We start from the raw sequence: 22,177 nt of genomic DNA, 5'->3' as shown, positions 1-22,177 counted from the left end.
AGAAAGAAAGAAAAAGAATCTTAAGCATCTGATGAAGTGAGTTGTAGCTCATGAAATCTTATGCCCTAATACTCTAGTAAATTAATTAATCTTTAAAGTGCCTTTGGGCTCCTTGTTGTTTTTGCAGGAACAGACTAACACAGCTACCACTCGGAAACATGGCAGGAAATGGATATTTTTACCAGAGAAATAAAAATTATGTCAGTAGCAATGAGGGAAGAGATAAGAATAAGTTTTATTGCTCTTTGGTACACTGTCAAGCATTTCCATAAAGTGCCCATAATACTACGGTGATGGGACTCTGTTCCAGGCACAAGGATTGTTAGGAAGAGATGGGATCCAACTAACGAAGAAAGGAAGGAGCATCTTAGCAGTCAGATTTGCAAACCTAGTGAGGAGGGCTTTAAACTAGGTTCGTCGGGGGATGGTGACCAAAACCCTGAGGGGAGTGGGAAAGTCAGATATCGGGAAGAAATGCTGAGAGGAACGAGCAAGAAAGGAGGACCCCTGATTCGAATGGAGAAGATAGGGTGATCAACTGGTTACCTGAGGTGTTTGTACACTAATGCGAGAAGCCTGGGCAACAAACAGGAAGAACTGGAGGCCTTGGCCCAGTCCAAGAAATATGATTTAATTGGTATAACAGAGACTTGGTGGGATGACTCGCATGACTGGAGCACTGTCATGGAAGGGTATAGACTGTTTAGGAAGAACAGGCAGGGGAGAAAAGGAGGAGGAGTTGCACTATATTTAAGAGAGCACTATGATTGCTCTGAACTCCAGTATAAAGTGGGAGAGAAACCTGTTGAGAGTCTATGGGTTCAGTTTAAAGGAGCAAACACCAGCAGTGATGTTGTGGTTGGTGTCTGCTACAGGCCACTGAATCAGGTGGATGAGGTAGATGAGGCTTCCTTCGGACAACTGAGAGAAGCTTCCAGATCACAGGCCCTGATTCTTGTGGGGGACTTTAATCACCCTGACATCTGTTGGGAAACCAATACGGCAGTACACAGGCAATCCAGGAAGTTTTTGGAGAATGTTGTGGATAACTTCTTGACACAAGTTCTGAAGGATCTGACCAGGGGCCGTGCGCAGCTTGATCTTCTGCTCACAAACAGGGAGGAACTAATAGGGGACGTAGAGGTGGGTGGCAACCTGGGAAGCAGTGATCATGAGATGCTAGATTTCAGGATCCTGACCAAAGGAAGAAAAGAGAGTAGTAAAATACACACCTTGGACTTCAAAAAAGCAGATTTTGACTCCCTTAGAGACCTGATGGGCAGAATCCCCTGGGATGCTAAAATGAAGGGGAAAGGAGTCCAGGACAGCTGGCAGTATTTTAAAGAAGCCTTATTGAAGGCACAGAAATAAACCATCCCAACATGTAGCAAGAGAGACAAACGTGGTAAGAGACTGGATTGGCTTACAGGGGAAATCCTTGGTGAATTTAAGCACAAAAAGGAAGCTTACAAAAAGTGGAAACTTGGACAAATGACCAGGGAGGGGTTTAAATGTATAGCTTGAGAAAGCCGGGGGGTTATCAGGAAGGTGAAAGTGCAAATGGAATTGCTACTGGCTAAGGATGTGAAGGGTAACAAGAAAGGTTTCTACAGGCATGTTAGCATGAAGATGGTGATCAGAGAGGATGTGGGGCCCTTACTAGATGAAGGAGTTAACCTAGTGACAGATGATGTGGGGAAAGCTGAAGTACTCAATGCTTTCTTTGCCTCTGTATCCACAGACAAGGTGGGCTCCCAGACTAATGTGCTAAGTGATGCTAGATGTGATGAAGATGGACATCCCTTTGTGGGTAAAGAACAGGTTAGGAACTATTTAGAAAAGCTAAACGTACACCATGCTCTGGCCGGGTTGATTTAGTTGGGATTGGTCCTTCCTAGAGCGGTGGGCTGAACTTGATGACCTTCTGAGGTCTCTTCCAGCTCTCTGGTTCTATAATTCTGTGGTTTGGAGGAGGCTGGCATTTTCAGAAACCCTAAGAGAACTAGGTGCCCAATTTGCACCAAAATAATAATATTCAGGTAGGTAGAAAGGTAAAGGCAAATTCTGAACATTTTGCTTATTTATTTGAAGAAACATTTAATGTTTTCAATTGGTTAACATTCAGAACTGAAGAGTGTTGTTTCTTTTGCTCTTTACACATCAATCATACTAAAAAGGAACCACATAGGCATGTGAAATCCATGCAGAAAGCATACAAGGCTAGCTACGTACGTGCACCCTGCTGCTGCCTGGCTTCTCCATTATACAATACAGTGCATGCCACTAGAGGGCTCACAAACTATAACAGTGATTTTTCTAACATTTCTGACTTTGCATTCCATTCCTCATTTAATTCCTCATTTAACACGGTAGATACGTTTCAGAAAATGATCGTGTTAAGTGAAAATGTGTTATGCGGGGTCAATTTTCCTATTGAAAATAATGGAAAAGGTGGGGGTTGTCTTTCAAGAGGTGGGGAATGGGGAAACTCAGCCACTGGCCTGCAAGGCGGGCCAGAGGAGAGGGAACAAGGCATTCAGAGAGAGGGGGTCTCCGGGGAATGGCGCGGCAAACCCTTCGCCACTTTGAAGGGAGGTGGGGGAAGCTCCGCGCAGCTGCTGGTGACCGGCTGGCCGGGGAAACCGTGTTATTTCAGGGATGGTCGTGTTGTTCAAAAAACTCCCCCCCCCCCCAAAAAAAATCGTGCTATTGTGAAAATGTGTTGAGCGGGCTTGTGTTAAGCGAGTAATTACTGTATACCTATTTGGACTAGGGTAATGCTTTGTGGGAAAGCTCAAGAAGGCCACCTAATAAAGAGCATTTTCTGCCATTACAAGATTTTTCTCATGTACCCCTGATGAAGCTTGCATACCCCTAGGAGTAAATGTACCCCAGTGGGAAAACCATTGGTTTAAAAGAATACTACCCTATTTCTATACAATGCAAGTCTGTCCATTTGGTGTGGACATTGGGCTGGGAATCCCATCCTGTTTTTGATGAGTAGACACAAAGAAGTCAAATAAGGAGTGACAACAGTGGGTTAGGAGAAGCATCTCTTTTACTTCATATGTCAATTCAGGTATGTGCACGTCAGTAAGAATTAGCCTGAATTAGTGATCTCCCAGACCTCTCTAGGCCTTAATGGATAGTGTGACTGAATGCACCCCTGTATTCCAATCCTATGTACCACTGTTATAATCTTTGTATAAAATATGCCTTGTGAGGTTTTGTTTGAAAACAAATAACTCACTGGTCAATAATATAATGGTAAAATGTGTATAGCAACATTATATGTAAGCTTATGAATATAAGCTGATGTTATGACTGAAATATATTTAGCAGACAAGTCTGGGAAAAGGCATAAACCAACATCTCAAAGACGAAGGACAAGGTGATGCCTTTAGCCAAGTGTCATCAAAGCTGATTGACAATCATCTGTCCATTGGCCTTTCTCTGCAACATAGGGAGGCCAGAACAGACTTCTGTGCATTTTAACAAGGAACGTGTAACCTCTACCATCACCAGACTCTCTTGGTTCCATGCTCAAAACTGGAAGGAACTTCATCTAGACCAGTGGTCTCCAACCTTTTTAACCACAAGATCACTTTTTCAATGTAAATGCAATGTCAGTTCTACCTTAAACCCAAATACCCTTGTTCTGCTTCCTCCATGCCCCTTCTCTGAGGCCCTGCTCACTCCATCCCCCTTCCTCCTCCATCCTCACTCACTTTCACCAGGCTGGAGTAGGAAATTGGGCTCTGATCTTGGGCCAAGGAGTATGGAGTATGGGAGGGGTTTAGCCCAGGGCAGAGGATTGGAATCTAGGAGGAGTTTCAGGGTGCAAGCTCTGGGAGCCAGTGTCATTAAACTGAACTGTGTGTAACTCCATTTAAGATAGTAAACTGTTATACTTGGCCCCTTACAGGGCAACAGACCTAAAATATCTGAGCTGTCCAGAAGTCTGAACTGCAGAACACGTGTTCTTGGGAAATGTATCACTGGAAGTGTGTTGAGGTCACTTTGCAATCAGTAATCAAGGCTGGCAGAAGCTAGAGTGTCATTGATGAGCAGCTGGCAGGCTGCAGCTATGTACAGATCCTGAGGCTGTGACCTGCATCTTGGAAGGTTGTTTGAACAGCCATGGTGAGAACTATAGCAACAAAGAATTGCAGGCCAGGTAGTGACAGAGCCTGTCATTGGTGTGAATTGCATCCTGGAATGTGATCATATGCCTGCTTTACATTGTCATGCTGGATCTGTGTGACCTAGGGTTGGGGTTTTGGTGTGTTCAAGGCCACACTTGAACAGCCAGACAGTGTTGTAAATTTGGGCTTATCGTTGCTGGATTTGGGTCTCACAGCGATGCTAAAGTGCCCATATTGCACTATGCAGACTTTCTGGCTTGGATCTATGGCTTGAGCTTTGTCCACACTACAAAATGAAGTTCTGACTCTCATCCCCATCCCAGCAAGATCAAAGGACCTGAGTCTTAAGTGTTGCTGATCTGATTCAGACTGATTGGGCTAGCCTGGAGCCCAGGGTCTGAGACCTCTCTCCTCTGCCGAATCTCAGACCCCAGGTTCTGACCCAGGCCCAAATGTCTACTCAGCAATTGTATAGCCCCCATGGTTCATATCAGCTGACTTAGACTAGCCAAGGCCATGCTACAGACCTGTCATCACATTCAACATGCCATATGCACATGAGAATGAGTAGAGTGAGGAAGCTAAAAGCACAACATTTAGAGGTTCAGAGCACCCTCAACTCCCTCTAAAGTTTCCACACTAAAGTCCATGGGAATGTAGTGTGATCTTAGCACTGAATCCTGCACAAAGTTCAGACCTGACGCAAGTGCAGTGAAATCAGTGAGAGGTTTTTCATCAATGGAACATATCAGTAGAGAGCAGGAGGTAACATGTACTTTAAACTGAAAACCAAGGATAATCTGGAAATAAAGTGTGCAAATTTCCTAGCTGCCAAAATCAAATATGGATCAATATTCATTTAGTATTTCCAAAACAGAAGAAAAATGTTTATATATACTTTGTTTTCTACTCTCTCTCAATTTAGACAGTGGTTGCAGCACTAATCTATACTTTTCTCAAGGGCAAGGTTATTAAATCTCTGTGGTCTTCCACATGTTAAAACCCAGATTTTATTTTATTTTTCAGTTGGATTGTCAACTTTCTCACTGAGAATATTATCAAAAATGTATATATTTGGTGTTTATTTGTTTGCTTTTTTATACAGCTATTAAAAAGTATCTGCACGTTATACAATTTTCCTTTCTTTTATACTTGACAAATGAATGGCATCCAAGCAATTTGAGTTTTAATTTGATCAATATTTAATGAATTATAATTATCACTAGCACTCAGGGTTTCTCAGTGCAATATACTACTGCATAATGTTTAATCAAGGAGAGAAACTAAAATATTATGTCTGGAAAATAGCTATCAAGTTTGTGCTAAAGAAATGAAATGGAGTGAGGTTATTAACTAAATTACAGATGTCTAATATAATCATTTTTCTAGTTACCATTTTTAAATTTAATTCTGGAAGAATTTCCTTCATTTATATTTTTAAGTATCTGTGATGTTTATTTAAATAATGCACAAAGAGCTAATGAATTCTTTAGTACCAATGTCCACATCTCTGCATCTTTAACAGACTAATTCTAAGCTATTCTATGTGGGATAATGATGATAATATTTTGCAATTTAAATCGCACTTATATATAACATGGAAAAGTGCAATTAATTAGGTGATCAGTACTGTTTATAGCTTGCTAAAAGGACAGCAATGTAAATGCTATTGGAAACAGGTAATGCTTTATGGATGAATGTTTTAGTACATGTGTTTCACTAACAAAAGATTTACTTTCTGCCGTAGTGTGAACAAATGTACCCAGTTGCTAATGAGAGTTCTCTTTTTAAATATATTCTGGGTAGATACAACAACTTGTGGGGCTAGGGACACAAGAGGAGGCAGTTCAATTATCTCATCTCTCTCACACACATGTACATGGGCTATGGACATTTTGGGTGTGTCTAGACTACATGCCTCCATCGATGGAGCCATGTAGATTAGACAGATCGGCAAAGGGAAATGAAGCCGCGATTTAAATAATCGCGGCTTCATTTAAATTTACATGGCTGCCACGCTGAGCTGACAAACAGCTGATCAGCTGTTTGTCGGCTCAGCACGCTAGTCTGGACGCTCCGCGCTGACCTGAAAGCCTTTTATCGACATCCCCATCATGCCTCGTAGGATGAGGTTTACCGGGGATGTCGATAAAAGGCTTTCATTTCGACAGGGGAGCGTCCAGACTACCGCACGGAGCCGACAAACAGCTGATCAGCCATGTAAATTTAAATGAAGCCGCGATTATTTAAATTGCGGCTTCATTTCCCTTTGCCAAACAAACAAATCTACATGGCTCCGTCGACGAAGCCATGTAGTTTAGACGTACCCCTACAGAGCAGTTGATTGCAGCAAAGGCAGGAAGACATCTAAAACAAATTTAGGAATGGAACTCCCAAGTTCACGGTTCACAGTCATTTTGTGGTGGTTTTTAATATAGTGAAATTGTATACTTTTCTCTTAAAATATTCACCATGAATGAAGCCCAGGAATCTTTCAGCGAGGGTGAGCGTGGAATGTGTGAAGCTATAGAATCATCAGACATGTGGTGTATGGTGTTCCTATATAAGGTGTGCGTCTGCACAACTGTGCACAAAAAATCCTAAGCCTGCCCACCTCCTTTGCAGAGCCTCCTGGACCTGGAAAGTGAGTGGAATGGCTGCTCTGGTGGGCAGGGCTTCATGGCTGGCAGGCAGGGGGCTGCCGCCGAGGATTGAGGCTGCAGCCGGGTGGCAGGCAGGTGGCCGTCACCAGAGGTTGGCGCTGTGGCTGCATGGTGGGTGGGCGGCTGCAGTCAGGGGTTGAAGCAATAGTTGCATGGCAGACAGGCAGATGCTGGAGGCTGGGGCAACGGTCACATGGTGAGTGGGTGGGCGGCTGCTGCTGAGGGTTGGGGAGGCTGCTGCCAGGGGTTGGGGCCGTGGCAACATGGCAGGCAGGCAGCTACCCCTAGGGGTTGGGATTGCAGCTGTGTGGCGGGAGGACGGCTACCGTTGGGGGTTGGAGCAAGGTAGCTCAGACACTGGGGGAGGGGGAGCGAGGAAGCTGGGTAGCCCCCTCAGAGGGGCATTGGTAAAGTGTGTCCAACTGTACAACATTGATTATACACTTGATTGTCCAAATGCATAGACACAATTTTTCATGACTGAGTTGTTGGTTTTGTTAGTCAAACACACAGGTGTGCATGGCATTTTCCAGATGCCGGCATCAAAAGGAGGGGCCTTTGGATGCCACATATGTGCAGGGTCTGCAAACATGGATCAGATGGCTGGGATAGGGGGTCAACGGCCCAATTTGTCAATATATGTAAGCAAGAATTGTGGTTAGTCACATGAACAGCCCCATTACATTAGAACTATTCACTGCAATAGGCAAAGCGCCTGTTGTTTAGAATTCACAATATTTAAGAATAAGTGAGGTTGTAGTGTGCATGGGACAGTGAACCACACCCACTAAGTGTGTGGTTTACACCTGCATACAGAGATATGTAATTTAAATTATTACATTCTGCCACACCATTTAAACATTCTGCCACAACTATTTAAACACTATGACCTCCCAGATATTGTACTATATATAAAGGGATTCTCCAAAGTCAGGCAATATGGGTTGTTTGTAAAATAACATTTACAAATACTGTTTATTATTTGACACTGCTCTGTGCATCCTTAGAAGCCTCAAAATACAGATAAAACAATGAATAACAGGCTTGATTCTCTCATGCCCTAGAACCAGTTTGCACTCCGGTGGCACAAAGGTATCCTGAAGGCAATGATCTCACTTCCCTACTTGGATTTGGGTTCAGTAAAATGGTCTGTTGTGTCCCCCACTTACCTGCTTAAAGCTCTTGGGATAGGGGCATTCTGGAGGAAAATAAGAACAGTGGTGCTGTCTGCTTATTCTTGGCCTCCTATGACTTTTATAGAACTGTGGACAGTGCAGATTTAGAGCAGCTGTGAGGCTAATCTAACATACCAAAAACTTTGCAGCATTATTTTTCTTTTAATTTAACTTCATATTAAATAAACATTTAAAGTCATGCACCTTGTTAATTATCCCTTGTTTTAGTATTCGTTCTTTCACAATATTTGAATACGTATGTTAATAACTTGGGTGCCACAGTGGCACACATCCAAACAAGCGCACATGACCTCTGTACTGGTGCATAAGTCAAAACTCACTCCACTCATGGATGGAAAATCTTAAGTGAACACTAGTGGTATATCGCAGCCATGTATTCAAGGTTAGTCAGCTGTGTGGGTGAAGCCAGACAATATCTATGCTTGCAAATGAATTCACACAGAAAAATGATATAAAATGAGAAGACAATCCTATCACCTATGTATGAGCATTTTACACGGAACTTCTTACTCCTTTATCTCAAAGGAAGTATGCATAACACCTTCAAAAGATGAACCAGTGAGCTTAAATGTGTAATTATGCCAGATACTAAAAAGATGCTGGATTTATGGCTTATTACAACAATCTGGAACTCCCCTAACCCCAAACTCTTTTTGGGCATTAGATAACCCTTTACAAAAGCTGTACTCCTGCTGGTGTGCCCTGGGAGGTGGCATGATGTTGACTATAGGTGGTAATGATTATGGTGAGGATAATGATTAACTCTATTTTTTCCAGGGTGGGTGCGTATATGGTTTGAAATGTTTGTTATTTTGTTATCTGTGCTAATAAAAACACTACAAGGACAGAATGCCTTTCCTACATGTAATCGTCTCCCTTGTTCAGTGGGGTCTTTGTAATAACTTTAATATTTCTGGATTTGGTAATGAAGCAGAACCCTGCCTAATCACAGAATGCTATCTGGGAATTAACACATAATCTAAAGATGAGGAACATCACTCAAGTTGATTGCAATATTGCCACTGATTTTCATGTTTCACCCATAATTTCCTCCTGGAATCATAAACCACTGTGCTCTTCCTTCTCTTAAGATCCAGGTTACCCTTTGCCATTTGCTGGCAACTGGAGACTACAGAAAGCTGATTTGCAACCAGAGGCATAAGAATAACTGATTTTTTAGTTCACTTGCAGCTCCTTAAAATTAAAAAAAAATACTTTTGGTCAACTGAAAATAAAATTGATGAAACAAAGCGCCAGTCTAGACGCTATTTTTCCGGCTTTTCCCCAAGCCGGAAAAAAAGCGGCGGACATGTTTATTTAAATCCGCGGGGGATATTTAAATCCCCCGCGGATTTCCCTATGCTGACTTACCTGATTTGCATCCCTTTTCCGGAATTTGTGGCCAGTCTAGATGTAGCCATTATGTCTATATCTAGTCTGCAAGCCTCTTTTGAAAAAGAGCTTCTAGACTGCAACCAGTACTTTCGAAAAAGCAAGCTGCTTTTTTGAAAGAGAGCACCAAGGCAGTCTGGATGCGTTCTTTCGAAAAAGCACAGTTTGCAATACATAGTGCCTTTTTTCAAAAGAGCACTTTTGAAAAAAGGCGTTCTTCCTCGTAAAACAAGTTTTTCCGCAGTCGAAAAAACTGCCACGCTCTTTCGATTTACTTTCAAAAAAACGCGGCAGCCGTCTAGACGCAGGGGAAGTTTTTTTTTTAAAAAGCCACTTTTTTCGAAAAAACCCTATGTGTTTTGTTTTCAATCACTGTTTCACACAAGTTTACTTCTGATACATAGATCACACAACATAGTCTACCCTGCAAAGCCAAAGTAATTATCCTTCTACTATGTGCTGAATTACAGCTAATTTGGGCCCAATGGCTGGAAGCTGACGATGTAAGATGAAAAATTAACAGCAGGATAATTAAAGATTAGAACAAGTTACCTACGGATATGCTGGGCTTTCTATCACTTGAAATCTTTACATCAAAATTGTACATGTCTGGCTGTCTGAAAGATATATGCTCTAGCTGAACCTAAAGTTATAGATTTGATTCCTGGGTGACATTCTATGCCTTATTATGCAGGAGCTTCGACTAAATGATCATAATGGGTCCCCCCTGACCTTAAAATCCATGAATCATTTCCATAAAACTAATAATATGACACAAGAGTGAACTATGGATTGTTTCTGACATTTTATTGATGTAGAGAATGTTTCTATGTGTACTGGGGAAAGAAATTGGAAATTCTTTTGCATGCTACATTAGGCAAGTGATGGAAAAATACGTGATTTTAATATACTAGTATTTTTTAATTTTTCTATGAATATTTGTTCAGGGGATGGCTTTGTGTTTTAGTTCTAATTAGTAGAAGTTTGTCTGTAGGTAAATTGTGAATGTGCTGTGGCATACATGTTATCCTGAGAACTGGCAGCTATTACCAGATCAGTCATTATTTCTTCCAGACTTGTCAAATGGAAATGATTCTAGCATCACAATGTGGCCAGTTGAAATCTCATTCAGCTGCACTTTTGCAGTGCATGGTCTGTTCTTTGTCATGGACATTGGAGACTCATTACATTGCCAGTATCCTCCTGTATTTAGAACTAGAAGATTTACCCAGTGTTGCTTGGATCCTTAACAAAATTATTATTATTTTGGGGGGCAAAATAAAATGAAAATGTCCACGCTTGATTTGGGTTGGGGCTGGAGATGAGGGGTTCAGGGTGCAGGCTGCCCCAGGGAGAGAGGATAATCCCTGCCCTTTCTCAGTGCAGCAGCTTGGGGTCAGATGGGAAGCACCTCTCCATGGCCACTGCAGTTCCCATCCAGAATGAGGAATGCAGCAAACTGTGCACTTTCCCCTCGCACCCTGATGAAGAGGAACAGCCAGAAATGTCCTCATATGAATTAAAAATGAGGGTAACTGCAGCATCCCCCACCCTCCGTAAAGGGCACCTGGGGGATAGAAGGCTCAGGATTGGGGCAGTCCCAGACAGAGCAGGGGAGAACACCCCTGACCAGCCCTTTTCACCTGCCTGGTGATTCTGTCTTTTTTCTATATGGTTTTCTGAGAATTAATCTCATTCCAGGCATATCCCATTTTCTTGGCTCAACCAAACCCCGACCTTGCTATCAGTTGCAAGAGGATGCTGTGTACCAAGTTCGGTGGCTCTAGCTCTTACCATTTAGGAGGAGTTCTTGAATGAAGAGATAGGCAGGCAGACAGAAAAAACTCCTTCAGTTATATAGTAGACAAGCACATTTACCCACCATTGCTCAGGTCATTAAGGAAAGGCTCAGGGCAGAAGGATGGATGTTTTATGATTTGGTTGGAAGTGCGGAGGGACTCAGGGCAGGAGCTGCATGTGCAGGAGTCAGGGCAGGGAGTTGGGAGATATGGGGAGGCTCAGGGCAGGGAGTTGGGAGGCTCAAGTCAGGGAGTGGGCAGTGAAGGAGGCTGGCTGATCATTAGGGCTGGACAGGGTGGTGGAGGTCCAGGCTGCCTAGTTGACAGCAGGGGCACAGTGCCTGTGTGACAGATCTCCAGGGTTGGCAGTGCCCCAGGGTTGGCAGAGTCCTGGGGCTGGCCAGTGCAGTGAGGGCTGTGGCACTTGGTGGCCAGCTCCCTGGGGCTGGGCAGAGCAAAGAAAGTTGCGCTGTCCAGCTGGCAGCTCAACAGCCTGGGAATTTTACCTATGTATGGTGGCCAGCAATATCCAGAGCCCCAACCCTAGCTGGCCACTCTCTTCCCATTGTGGTCATTCTGCAATATAGCTGTGCCTGCTAGCAAGCCCCTCCCCTTTTTTATGAGAAACAATCATATTATAGGCAAATCCCATTGTCCTGGCACAACCAAACCTTTACCTTACCTTAAGTTATGCTAAGATGAAGCTGCATGCCAAATCTGGTGGTCCTGGCTCTTAGCATTTAGGAGGAATTGTTGAACAAACTGGTTGTCTATCCATCCATCTGAGAGTCTGATAAAGAAGCTCTCTCAAATACATAGAAGATAATTCTTTGTGCTTAACAGACAGTTAACCTATTCAAAAGCTAGTATATAAAAAAATGAAGAGCATAAAGATCCCAAAGCTGCTGTTATTACCAAGAAAACAAACCTCAGTGCATCCTTTTGAGAGAAAGTCTTGTTGAAACATTTTTGCTAAAATCTTCCATTGATTTCTGCAAGACTTTTGTCATAAAGGAGAGAGACTTTCTAACTTGATGACTAGGATACTGGGATATGGGTGACAAAGTTCAGTCTCCCTCTCTTCTGTGATTCAGCACAGAATTCTTCATCTTAGATCGCACGGAATTTGGATGAGTAGGGACTTGAACCTTGGTCACCTCACGCTGTGCCCTAACTAACTGGCTACACAGCACCTGACAATTATGCTGGTTGTTTGGTAAAAACATTTCAACAGTGCTGATTTTTGGTCCCATATAGAATGAAACTAAATTTTGAAACCTTAAAAAGTTGCCATTTTTGTTAGTCTCTATGGGTACGTCTACACTGCAACACTATTTTTAAATAACTAGCGTATTCTGAAATCATTTAGTCCACATCTACACAGCAGGCAGTTATTTCAAAATAGTGTCAAAATACTGTCAAACTGGTGGACTTCTTACCCCAAGTCCTGTAACTCTCATTGTACAGGGAATAAGGGAAACTGGAGGAAGAGTGCTATTTCGAAACAAGTGCTCTGTAGATGCTCCCTATTTTGAAATAAGATACGCAATTGACTTACCTCAATTTGGATAGCTTATTTCAAGTTAAGCTCTGCAGTTTAGTCACACCCTAAGGTGCCACAGGACTACTGATTGTTTTTTTAAGTTATAGACTGATACGGCTACCCCTCTGGTACTATGGAATGAAATTGTCATCCGCCAGCCAGCTCTGTCTAATGCTACCAAATGTAGGGTCAAATCTTGTAACCTCTTAGTCACGTGAATAAAGTTATTCATGTGGCTTAGTGTTTGCAAGATTGAGCTCTCAGTTTGAATATTTATGTAATAAATCATGTTTTAAATAATGCACTTGTATTCTTCCTATTCCCTAGATGTCATTACACTTTGTGAAATGTGAAATAAATGCCTAAGTTCTAATATTATTAATATATGCCCACTATAACTCCTGCATCTGACACTATTCATTACATCCCAATTAATCATCTGGAAAGAACCCAATATCCCATTTCAAGCTCAGACCAATAACTCCTGGAGAAATTAAATCATCTTTCAGAAATATTTCATTTCTCAGAGCTAATAATTCAATGTAAATGGATTTTTAGAATAACCTGAGCACATTACATAATCTTTGTAAGGGTGTCTATCTCATGTATTAAAACTTCATATTACATTTTAAATCTACATTTGCTGCAAAATAGATTGCAGCATTGTTTATAAGGAGCACTGGCTGGTACTTTTGCAAAGGTACACGCTATGTTGTTCAGCGTGACAGAACTCAAAAGAATATCAATTACACAGCCAATAATGAAGATACAAAGTAAAATAAAAAGGAGTAAAAATCAGGAAATTCTTACTTCACAGTGACATTTTTGTCTCATGATTTTCCCCTCTTGCTGATAACTGAGCAATGATTCACTTCTCAAGTCTCATTTGCAATCTACGCTATTGCCTTGCTCATTGTTGAATACAATGATATGAAGGAGAATGAAAAACACTTAGTATCCCAAAATTGTCAGTCCTGAGTTATAGAGGGGAAGTGTCACATCTCATAAATAGAATAGAAGCAGGGCAATTGTTTGAAAATGGAATTTTAAAGACAATAGCACACTGCTGTTCTTACAGGATTTTTAGCCACTAGGCTTGATGGCTCATGCACTAATCATCAGTAATGTGCAAATCTCTAAAATGTTCATTGAGAGGCAACATGGTCCAGTAGCTACAGCACTGAGTTGGGAGCCAAAAGATGGATTTCTAATCTTGGCACTGCTGCATGAGTTTCTAAAAGTCCCTCCATCTCTTTTTGCCTCTGTTCTTTCTCATTTACCTGTCTTGAAATTTTAAAAGCTTGAGATGGGTAGCCGAGTTAGTCTGTAACTGGAAAAACTTAAAAAACAATGAATAGTCTAGCAGCACCTTAAAGACTAACAAAACGTGTAGATGGTATCATGAGCTTTCATGGGTACAAACCACTTCTTCAGATGACTGGAGTATTTAATTCTAGATCCAAGAATAAATAAGGAAAGGCATGAGAAGGAAGGGAGAGAGGAAAGGGGAGGAAAAGAAGGGGGAAAAAATAGTGAATTAGATTGTTCAAGTTACAAGCTGATAAGGAGTATCTGCAGTTCTTTAAGTACCCATTGTTTGGTTGGTTAACTCCTTAGGATGTAGAAGATCGTTTGCTAGCCAGCCAATGTCATTCCTCTCTGATAGGAATCAAACTTGTAAATGAAGTTAAGTTCCAACCCTTCCCTGTGTATTTGGCTTGTGAAAGTGGCCTGAAACAACATGGTGACTTTGAGATCCATTAATGAGTGCCTGGGCAGGTTAAAGTGTTCTCCAACAGGTTTTTGTGTATTGCCTTTTCAGATATCTGATTTGTGTCCATTAATTCTTTCCTGTAGAAACTGTCTTTTTCATGTATGTAAAGCAACTAGCACACTCGAGTCCAGCTCTCCAATGGGGCCTCTGGGCACTACTGAAATTAAAAAGTAGGTCTTGAAATCTCAAAGTTTGGGTGTTTGTTTAAATCACTTTAGTATGGACTGGAGAACTGAGCTGGAAATCTAGTAACATGGAACAAGCATTTAGCCCTCCTGGAAAAATCATGAGTGGAACTCATTAGGATTTTTCTCAGGAGACAGGGTTTGGTTGAGAAAAGCCAATACATCAAGTTTCCCATGGGATGAGATGAATATTTGATGTTCCACAAAAGGCACTTAGCCACAGAATTGGGCCTTATCTATTCTACAGAATTTTGTCGAGAAAAGTTATGTCAACACTCAAAAAGCGCCATAATAAGAATTAAGTGAAAGGTTTGCTCAGGGGTGGAGTCTTGCAGTAAGCCTGTTGGCTGCTGATTTTGAGCTGACAGATACACAGGCTATCAGAAGGGCCTAGAGGGGGACAATTCAAATCAAGGAGGCTTTGAGGCAATATTTTGAAAATGAGAACCTGTAAAGTATATCTCTATGACTGGTTCTGCAATGTTACATTACATGTCATTTTCCTGGGAAGCACTGGAGAAATCTGGAGCCTTACACTCCACTTAAGCAAATGATTAGACACCTGTGTATGTATTGGTAGTGCCTGCTATCTCATTTTGTAGGAAACAAACAAAAACGAGTTACTGTTCAAAACTTTGCTTTTATTGCATGAGAAACAACACACACACACACACACACACACACACAAAGACACTTGAGGGAAAGAAGGTGCCAGGGAATTACAGATTTTCACAGTTGTGTATAGGTTCAGCTATCTTCTGAAAGTTGTCTAATGGGGTTGAATCAAGGGGAAACTGAGAAGAACAGGAAGTGGAAAGGACTGTGGGGTAAAGGGGGGTAATGGGAAAGAGTTCTGAATGTGCTACATGGGAGCACATGCATGCGTTGGCTCAGTTTGCGGCATTATTAAGGACATCAGCATCTGTGATTGCTCTTCCATTACTTTAATCATCTGCTCAATAGCATCCCTAGTTTTCTTTTTTGTCCTGCCTTTCTCCCTGTCTCCACTTCTTGTATTCCCCTGTCTCTGTGCTGGAGAGGGTGGTATGTCCCAGAACATGTCTTCTTTGCTCCATCTTGGGCACTTTCTTAATTGGTGGAGATACTTGGCCAGTATGTTTGGGATGTTCCTCAAGGCCCCATCTACCAAAGCACAAGAAACAATCCACAAAAGTATGATTGTGAAGCACACACATAGTTTTGGAATATTTTGATGAAATCTCATCTGGTAACATAGCAATCATTTTCTTGCTGACCCTTGGCGGTCATGCAGGTCAACAAACACGCAAAGCATGGGTTTGTGTTGGTTGGGAGGGGGCACACTAAATGGGAAAAGCGCTTTCTGCAAGGACTGTGATGCAGCCAACTAGGGAAAAAATCTGAAATTCTCCCACAGTTTTCTACAAGTTGGAGTAATCGTATCAGATATCTCACTACTGAGTATAAGCAGGAAAGTGAGGGAAAATCTATTATGTGTGTGTGGTTTCCGCCCTGGTCCCTAGGCTGTTTGCTTTTGTACTGCCCTGGTTCTTGCCCAAGTGATTGCTGAATGCTGTGTGAAAATTTCCTACAGTAAGGCAAGGAACTAAGCAGATCTGCCAAAGCAGACCCAGGAAACTTTCCTGAAAATCTCTCTGGTGGTTTCCTGTGAGATTTTGGAGTGCATCAACACCATCTTCCACCACACTGTTTAGCTACATAGGGACGTGTTCAGCCTACAGAACCATGGCCAACCTTGTGCATTTCTGTACCCAGAATCCACCTCTGTGCTATACAACCACAGACACTTTCTAGGTGTCTCCTCTCCTGCTTCTTGCTCATGGAGGACAACTGATGAGATTGGCTTGACACCTCCAGAATGGTGAACAGGGCCTGCCACACTGGGTGACCTCACTAGGAGCTTCATATTGTCATCAAACTCCCACTCTTCATAAATGACTTCATCCTCCATGGTAAGTCCTCTTTCTATTGTCCTCAGGCCCCCTGAAGTAGCCACAGGGCTTTTGGCAATGAGGGTGGGATAGCTACCAAAGATAACTTCAGGCTCCTTATAGACTGGCAGGTCTTAGGTGCAACACCAGAGCAATGTTTTGCCTCCCCACACTTTACAGTACATCTGCCTCAGCCCCTTTATCTTCACCTTTCACTCCAGCCTGTCCCAATCATAGAATCATAGAATACTAGGATTGGAAGGGACCTCGAGAGGTCATCGAGTCCCATCCCCTGCCCTCATGGCAGGACCCAATACTGTCTAGACCATCCCTGATAGACATTTATCTAACCTACTCTTAAATATCTCCACAGATGGAGATTCCACAACCTCCCTGGGCAATTTATTCCAGTGTTTAACCACCCTGACAGTTAGGAACTTATTCCTCATGTCCAACCTAAACCTCCCTTGTTGCAGTTTAAGCCCATTGCTTCTTGTTCTATCCTTTGAGGCCAAGATGAACAAGTTTTCTCCCTCCTCCTTATGACACCCTTTTAGATACCTGAAAACTGCTATCATGTCCCCCCTCAATCTTCTCTTTTCCAAACTAAACAAACCCAATTCTTTCAGCCTTCCTTCATAGGTCATGTTCTCTAGACCTTTCATCATTCTTGTTGCTCTTCTCTGGACCCTCTCCAATTTCTCCACATCTTCCTTGAAATGTGATGCCCAGAACTGGACACAATACTCCAGCTGAGGCCTAACCAGCGCAGAGTAGAGCGGAAGAATGACTTCTCGTGTCTTGCTCACAACACATCTGTTAATGCATTCTAGAATCATAGCCCTTTTCACCACACTTAAGAAATCTGCCCATAGGTATCAAAATTCCAGCTGCTCCAGTGCAGCTGGGACTGCCCTGCCTCCTCTCACTGAGCAGGTCCAGCGGCTCTGCAGTGGTCCAAGTGGAATTGTGTTTGCTGCGATAAGATGCCATTGTTACCTGGGAAGATACAATGAGATGTCTCCATGCTGAGCCACCAGGAAATGGAATTTCAAAAATTCCTACGGCTAATGATTGCTTACCTGGTTGCCGGGCAGTAGAGTTCAAACTGCTGACCAGAGCAATCAGAATGAGCATTGTGGGACACCTCCTAGAGGCCAATTGAGGTCTACACTGACACTTACTTCACAAAAATTGTGCACCAAAAGCCATCTCTCTCTCATCATGGTTTTATTTTGTCAACAAAATGGCATTTTTTGTGGGCAGAAGTCAGTGTGTAGATAGTCACTGTTTTGTCAACAACAGCTGCTTTTGATTGACAAGGCCTGAGTGAGCAACCATAGCTTTTTCCAACAGCCTATTATTATTTCTCTTTTCAACCAATGTTGACAACATAAATAATGAAGCAAAATACACTTGGACCTTACCTGAATAGTCCTAGTCAAGATGTAATTTAACCCATATGTTTCATGCAAGAGATATATTAATTATTGATTGGGCTTAATGAATATACTAATATATAGAATTCAAGTGGCTTCTGCTATCCTGCTGTGCTGTCATACATTTTTGAAGAGGTGTCTGTCGGAGACAGCAATGGGACCGGTGCCAAGATGCCATAATGAAGACTACACACAGAGTTTAAGTGCATGGGGCCTGCTCTTCCAGAATAACATAAGTACGTCTCCTCCCCCGCATGTAACCGGGGGGCAGTTGTTACCATTTTTTCTGCTCCAATGGGTACATTAAAATAAGATTAGATTCGATGTTCTATTTCTAATGGAGGAAAAATAAATTTGACCAGTTGATGTCAACAGTATATTTAACATTCGGTGCTTTCCTTACGAAGGCATATGCAGTCAGATTACAAAAAAGCATTAAATCACTGTCACCTTGCTGACTTTAATATTCAAATGAAAGCACAAAGATGCGCAGTGAAAAACAGCTTTGGGTAAAGGTTCTATTGTGTTTGAGGGTATAAATTTTGTCTTTCAACTCAGCCTGAAGCAATGTTCAGCAATCTGGAATTAGCCTTATGAGGCTAAGAGAAGATACTTCCCCCCCCCCCCCCCCCCCCCGATGTTTTCCTGATTTCCCTGGCTTGTTCCTGGGTCATTACTGTAGCAATTACCAAAGCTGCTCAGCTGTACTGGCCAGGATAGTGGAAAGCAGGATCAAGATTCTGCCCACTCCCCAGTCAGAGGTGCCCTACTTATGATAGTCCTGTGCACATGTAACCCACATACCTTCTAGCGGCACTAAGATCGCGTACAGAAAGAATAATGAGTCTGTGCTACAGCCTTTGCTAACAGCCAGCTCTTTGTTAGCTCACGAGCTAGGCTCCAGAGGTTCCAGGTTAGTGCATGGGCCTTTACAGCATGAGTTAAAAGCCAGGTGGCTCTCAGCTAAGGATGTAGAGCAGAATCATTATTGTATCGATAAGTGGCCTCAGTGCCATTAGGTGGGTCAGTGCATCACACCTAGTAGGTTGGTGGGTTACACACATATCAATTAGTTAATATAGGACTGTAGTGAAGAAAAAAAGAACTGTATATGCATTCCTGTGCATCCACATATAGATGGGCCCTAAACTTAGATCCAGTGGAATTTCCAATGATACATACAGATGAACTTCTTTGAAGACTGTGTTATCGTGGTCTATGATGTAGCAAGTGAGTAAACAAGCAACACAGGGAAGCCATAAAGCAAAGATACTGAATCACATTGACAATTGCAGGTTAATTTTACTAATTTTAATGATTTATGGTTCTATTTCAGAGTCCTCTAGTAAATATACTAAACATTCCTTTGCAAAATAAGGGAGGCTGGGCATTATAGATCTCATTTGAATATCTTGCTAAGAACACAAGGCAAGCAATTTTTGGGTGTGAAGTTCAAGCGATAGGTACATCTAGACTGCAAGGCTATTTTGGGATACTGAAGATATTCCAAAATAGCTACTCCACATCCAAGGAATGCATCTGCTATTTTGAAATAAATTTCAAAATAATGGATGTGCTATTTCAGCATCCCTGTAAACATCGTTCCACAAGGAATAAGGGATGTCTCAAATTAGTGATTTATTTCAAAATTTGGCACCATGTAGATGTGCCAAATTTCAAAATAGCCTATTTCGAAATAAGATACGCAATTTGCATAGCACAAATCGCATATCTTATTTCGATTTTAGAGTGCAGTCTAGATGTACCCAATGTGAATTGCGGCTTAGTAAATTCCTATTGTTTTCGTGTTCTAAACTTCCAGGAGCATTAAGGAAAACAAAACTGTTTAGTTCTTAGAGAGTATTCACTGACACTGCTCTTATGTGCACTTAGACCATGTCCACACTAGGAAATTATTTCAAAATTACTAAAACTGACTTAATTCATGATTTAACAAAATTGAAATAGTGTGTCCCCAATATGGGGAAGCATTGAAATTAGTTAGAATTAGTCCAAAATATCACCTCCGCATTGGTTGGAGCATGCCTCAGACTTAGAGCCCCCGGAAGAACTTTGTGGAGGGCACCAGGAGGGTGGATATTTCCTGTGCCTGCTTGGTCAGGCAAGTGGTGACGTGCTTTCAGAGGCTCCTCTCTACAGCTGCATCTCACAAGCCACTCCACCACTGCCCCTCCTCCCCCTCGGGACACACAAGGGACGCAGTGGGCAAACCTTCTTGAGCTCTGGTTGCCCTTGTGGATGCCACAGCACCCACAGCATGGAGCCAGAGCTGCTGCAAAGCAATGCCAGGCCCTCAGGCTTCAGGCTGCACCTCATGATGCATTTCTTCCAGACTGCCCACATGTTGCTCCAGGATGAGGGTGAGGACCTGCAGGACAAACCCCAGCATGGACCACAGGCCCTGCTTTCCCAGATCCTGCTGGTCCTGCTACTGTGCATGCCCCTAAATCCCCTGGAGAACATGGAGCACCACTTCTGGTGGTGGGCGACAAGCTCGGACAGGTGGTACTACACGGTCCTGCAGGGACGGGACAATCAGCACAGTGGCTGCAGAACTTCTGTATGCGAAAGGTCACCTTTCTGGAGCTCTGTGAGTAGCTCGCCCTTGCCCTCAGGTGACAGGACACCAACATGCCGTCTGCCATCTTTGTGCAGAAGCACGTTGCCAGATCATCAACCACATGCTGCTACAGAAGGTTGTCACTCTGGGGAATGTGGACAACATTGTGGATGACTTTGCCACCATGGACTTCCTCAACTGCAAGAGGGGCATAGACAGTTCAGTCAGTTGTGATGTGCTTCGAGCAAGGCCATCTGTTGCCTAGACAGTGGTTACTTTTCAGCAAGGGCACAGATTTCCCAGGGGGGCATCACAACACTCATGGCCCAGGGATAAGCAGGCATGGGAAAGTGCTAGCCAGGCCAAGAGCCTGCAGGCAGAGTAAGGTGGGGTAGGACAGCTTGGCTTCCTTCTGTGTCCCCCACACATTGAGTCCAGCACTGGCAGTGTCCTACAGAGAGAGAACTTCTATCCCTGCCTGCTGGAGGAGGGGAGAGGTTTTGAGCGGAGGTGTGTGTGAGCAGCAGAGGCTGCTTGCCCAGAGAGAGTGCTACTGGGTTCCCCTCTACTTCCGAGCCCCGCAGGTTCCCATGCATGGGATCAGTTTCTTCCACGCTGCTGTGCTTCCTCAGGAGCAGATACTGCCTGAGTGCGGGCATGACCCTGGGCCATGTGCGGCACTGCTGCATGTTTCCATGACCCCAGCCTCCTTAGTGGTGGCTTGTCATGGGAAGGTGTCCCACCACAGAAGCTAGAGAAAGGTAGGTCTTTCCAGGAACCTTGTGAAAAGACTGAGGGGTTCCTGTGTGAGAGCATCATGGGGATGAGTGCTCCGAACTGGTACTCCATTTGCACTCATGTGAACAGGCTGTTGTGAGATGCCCCCCCCCAGACCAAGTAGGCTGAGTGAGCTTGTTTCCTGTCCCCATGTGTAGATAGGGAAAGTGATAGAGCTCACTTGAAGTGTCTTTCCTGGGTTCCTGCAAAATCTGGGAGACATCCTGGGAGGGAGAGGAACTGACTCTAGAGTGAGGAGCCGTTCCTGCCTAGCAGGCATGGTCGCCTGGCTGGCCTCCTCCTCCTCACTGTCAGCATCATCCTCCACCACCCTACCTTCCTGGAGGCTGATGCTGGGTGTATCCTGGCTGGACATGATGATGATGATGGTGAGTGTGTGTGGGGGGAATCCAGCTGGTCATAGTACTGGCAGCTGTGTGATGCTGCTCCAGAGCATTGGCTCTGCTCTCTGGCCTTGTGGTAGGTTTGCCAGTGCTCTTTGATCTTCATGAAGCACTGGTCGAGGGTCCAAGTGTGCCCTTTCTCAGCCAGGCTGCTATTGATCTGACTGGAGATATCGGCATTCCTTTCTCTGGTGTGGAGATCCTGGAAGTTGGTCTCCTCCCCGGGCCTTTATGAGGTCCAGGATCTCTGCATCAGTCAAAGCCAGAGCTCTCCTGTATCTCTGAGCAGTGGCAGCTGAGGGAGCAGCAGGAGTGCTGGTAGCCATGGGAGAGTCTGAGGGAGCATTG

This window comes from Pelodiscus sinensis, chromosome 9, assembly GCF_052426305.1.
Source record: "Pelodiscus sinensis isolate ZL-2025 chromosome 9, ASM5242630v1, whole genome shotgun sequence".
NCBI lineage: Eukaryota > Metazoa > Chordata > Testudines > Trionychidae > Pelodiscus > Pelodiscus sinensis.
Note: the sequence above shows the minus strand (reverse complement) of the source record.